A 4,620-nucleotide genomic window follows, 5' to 3' on the forward strand; every position below is an offset into this window, starting at 1 on the left:
AGCTTTCACAGTGATCAGAGGACCTCCAAGGAATGGGACAAAAGGGAGCAAGTTTCACAGGGCGATGTCCAGAGGGATTCACAGACCATCTGTGAATATCTTCATCACGCAGAGACTGATACCCCTTTCAGGTTTCACCTTAGCATGCTTATCTAAATGGCCTTGCTTCCCCTGTCCTGCAATCTGAATAATAAATAGGTTTAAAAAGAATTTTTACTATTGCAGAAGAATGCTGCTGTATCCTGGGTCCTCTTTATCAAAGAGACCAAAACCTCAAACAGACCAAATCCTAAATTACGTTACACTTCCAGTGTCTGGTTAACAGCAGGCTCGCTCTTTCATCCCCTCTGTCACTCTTTGGTTAGCAGCAGAGCTGTTTAAACACTTCCCCATCAGAGCTTCTTCCAGTCCCAGGGAAGACAGACATGAACCAGCCAAACAAAAGCCAGGCCAAGGGAGAAACACCACAAGATGCTGCATGTGTTCCTTAGTTCTGTCTCTTCAAATGACTCTGAATTTCCCTGTAACCTAGGTTCCTGTTTGGTGCATGATCATTTTATATTTATGTGAGAGTCAAGTATTTGAAAGTTACATTTTAAGTATTTCTTCATTTTTCATCCTGGAAAAAAAAATTAAACTTTTAGAAATAAACCTTTAGAAAAGTTGCAGGAATAGGCCCCAATCCCAACTATGTAGTCCTCCCCTCCCCAGAAGAATGCACTTCAGAGGACAGCAATGAAGCTACAGCTCAGGGAGAGGGGCACGTCTGATCAGAGCACACAGGAGCAAACAAAGAGGGAAGGAGAGTGAATGGAACACATCCTAACCCACCAAGCCCCAAGGACGGTATTCCTGCTCAGAGCACCCAATGCACAGAGAGGACCATAGAGCTGGCCCCACAATGAGACAGGATGTCCCTCACTGAACCATAGAGATATGGGGAACAACACAGGAGACACAGTGCAGGAATTGTGCCCCAATCTGACCCCATCAGACCGGGGCAAAACACTAAGGGTGTGCAACAGAGCAGCAAGAGGAGGAAGGCAATGAAGTCCCTGGGGTACTACCAAAAATAGACTTTGAGGCCAGAGGGTGGCATCCCATCAGACTCAACTGGAAAACACTCCTAAAAATCAACAAACAGACCTGGAACTATTTATAGGCTTTTCCTTTTTTTGTGGTTGGTTTTTATTGTTGTTGTTGTTATTTTGTTTTGTTTTTTTGTCTTCCTTTGTTGTTTGGTCTGGCTTTGTCTTGTTTTTGTGTTTACTATTGTCTCTGCATGTCTCTATGGATAAGATAGGCGGGATAAACAATTTGGAGGAGAAAACAACAGGACAGACAGTTCTGGGAGGAAGTAGGAGAAGGGGGAGGTGGGAGAAGAAAGTGTGAGAGGGGGAGGTGGGAGAAGGAAGGGGGGTGTCAACTAATCCAGGGACAAGGGAGCAACAAGGGATCTAAAATCCATGGAGAGAAGGGAGTAGGATGCCTCCTGAGGCTTAATCAAGGGCAATGTAACCAAGAGGAATTACTGAAACCTGAATGAAGGCCAGACATGATAGTGGGACAAGAGGAAAGTAAAAGGAAATAGAGGAAAGAACTAGGAAGTAAAGGATACTTACAGAGGTATATATGTTATATATTTATATATAATGATAGGGAAATAAATCAAAGTCCTTATATTTACATGTTAAGTAATAAGGTAGCAGATGGACATTGGGCCTCAACTCAATTACTCCCTCAACCCAAGAACACTTTATTTTAATAATCCGGCATTCTGTGATGCCCACCTTTCTGACACGATCATTTAAGATAAAGTGGGTGCATAGCATATGTGGTGAAGAAATCTGATGGTGCCTGGCTATCAAAAGATATAACATCTGGGGTCTAAAGATGTGAAGACAAACAAGGGGCTATCGAGCTGAAAAGCAACAAAGTACACATGGAAGGCGCACCCCAGCCTGTGTGATCATGAGGTGTCGATGGGATCAGGTATCAGGCATCAAAGTCCCAGAACAAAAAATCACATTAATGTGAATGGGAGGGGGGGGTGATACTGAGTAGAGGTCTCAAGCCCATCTGTGGACAATTGGACATTCCCTTACAAAAGGGTCACAAGGAGTAGATGTGTCAGTCAGGGTGCAGTATAGCTCTGATGAAACATACAACTTTTCTCTAGTTCTTTAATGCTTCCTCCCCCCACTATCATGACCTCAATTCTATCTTACAAGTCTGACTAGACCACAGCATGTACATGAGTACAGATAAGAGCTGGAAACACAGGGAATCCAGGACAGATAAGCCTCTCAGGACCAATAATGAGAATAGTGATACCAGGAGGGGAAGGGGAAGGTGGATGGTGAAAGAGGGAACCGATCAAAATTATCTACATATAACCCCTTCCTAGGGGGATGGACAACAGAAAAGTGGGTGAAGGGAGAGACCAGTAGGCATAAGAATTGGGGGGAGTGTGTGGGGTTGGGGTTATACGTTATCAAGGGTTCATGAGGCTGAGAGGGAGGAAAATGAGGAGCTGATATCAAGGGATCAAGTAGAAAGAATATGTTTTGAAAATGGTGACAACATATGTACAAGTGTGCTGGACACAATGGATGTATGTATAGATGGTAATAAGAGCTGTAAGAGCCCCCAATAAAATAATTTTTATTTTTAAATAAACACATTGGGAAAAAGAAAAGTTGCAGGAATAATATAATGAGCACCCATATGTCATTCACCTATATTCAAGCTTTTTGTTTTTTTAACCACATTTGCTTTAGAGCAGTGGTTCTCAACCTGTGGGTCACAACCCCTTTAAGGGTCAAACAACTCTTTCATAGGGGTTGCCTAAGATCATCAGAAAACACATATTTCCCTATGGTCTTAGGTAACAAGACATCACTCCTCTATCCATTTCCAGGCAGGTCTGTCCACATGCAGATAAGCCCACATATGAGTATGATGACGTGATGACATCAGTGCACCAACCCCATCACATATACCCCATACAAATACAGGTGTGACAGAGTTGGCACCATAATGTACTTATGTGGACCAGTCACATGTGTAGAGAGCAGCTGCTGTGTAGAGAGCAGCTACTCTGCTAAAAGCATCAGTATTGGAGGTAAAACAACACTTCATGAATTATAATTACTGGGTAAATGTAAAATCCTGTACTGTAAAATCATCAACTACTGAAAAAAATGTGTACTGTGAAACAATCTGGATGCAGATCCGTCTTTTTATATTCAGCCGTGGTTGATGTGAATACTGCCCCCTTGTGGTAGTAACAGGTATGTTTTTAAAAAAACAAGATGGTAAATCATAGGAAACTTTTAATGAACTGTATTGACTAAATTATGCCATGTATCATCTTTTGTATTATTAAAGCTATTGTTATATATTATTTTCATTAGCAAACCATCCCATGACAATGGATCATTTAGAGAACATTATAAAAAGAAAATATTTTAAAAAACAGAAAAATGAAAAGAAAATATAGTGAGGATTTTTTACAGTATCGTTTTACTTCAATAATTACAGCAGGAATTGTGAAACTGCAATGTGTTACTTGTTGTGAAGTTCTATCAGTCAAATCTATGAAGCCAAACAAACTAAAACGCCATTATGCTAGCAAGCATCTGAGTTTTGCCGGCAAGGATACCAACTATTTTAGAAGCAAAGCGGATGAACTCAAGAAAGCCAGGCTTAACACTGGTGTCAAGTACCACAAACAAAACGTAGCAGCCATCGAGGCTTCATATTTGGTGGCACTCAGAATCGCCAGAGCTATGACACCGCACACCATTGCTGAGGATTTGCTGTTGCCAGCGGCCAAAGACATTGTTCAAGTTATGACTGGAGACGAATTTGTTGCAAAATTGAGTGAAATTTCCTTATCTAATGGCACTGTCCGCAGAAGAATAGATGACATGTCTGCTGATATTCTTGATCAGGTCATCTAGGATATTAAATCTGTTCCACTTCCAATATTTAGTATTCAGCTTGAAGAATCTACAGACGTTGCAAACTGTTCAGTTACTGGTTTACATGACGTATATTAATGATGGCGACTTTAAAGATGAATTTCTTTTTTGCAAACCTCTTGAAATAACACCTACTGCGTGTGATGTATTTGACAGTTGGTTCATTTCTGAAAGAGCCTAAGATCTCTTGGGAAAAGGTCTGTGGTGTTTGCACAGATGGTCCTCCAGCTATGCCAGGATGTCGATGTGGATTTCAACGTTTGGTACTGAATGAGTCACCACAAGTCATCGGAACTCACTGTATGATTCATCGGAAAATATTAGCAACGAAGATGCTGCCACAAGAGTTATAAGAAGTAATGAAAAGCATCCTAAGTTCTGTCAATTTTGTAAAGGTGAGCACTTTAAATAGTTGACTTTTCGTAACTGCGCAACCAGTTGGATGCGCCGAGCAATGCTCTGCTGTTTCACACTGAAGTGAGATGGTTGTCGAGAGGAAAAGTTTTAAAACGTGTTTTTGAGCTTCGTGATGGACTCAAAATGGTTTTTAATCAGAAAGCAAGACCGCAACTCGAAGCACTTTTCAGCGATAAAAGTGAACTGCAGAAAATAGCTTACTTGGTTGACATCTTTG

The sequence above is a fragment of the Echinops telfairi genome, unplaced genomic scaffold (assembly GCF_000313985.2).
Source record: "Echinops telfairi isolate 266 unplaced genomic scaffold, ASM31398v2 ScPeMD7_7406;HRSCAF=8444, whole genome shotgun sequence".
In the NCBI taxonomy this organism is placed as follows: domain Eukaryota; kingdom Metazoa; phylum Chordata; class Mammalia; order Afrosoricida; family Tenrecidae; genus Echinops; species Echinops telfairi.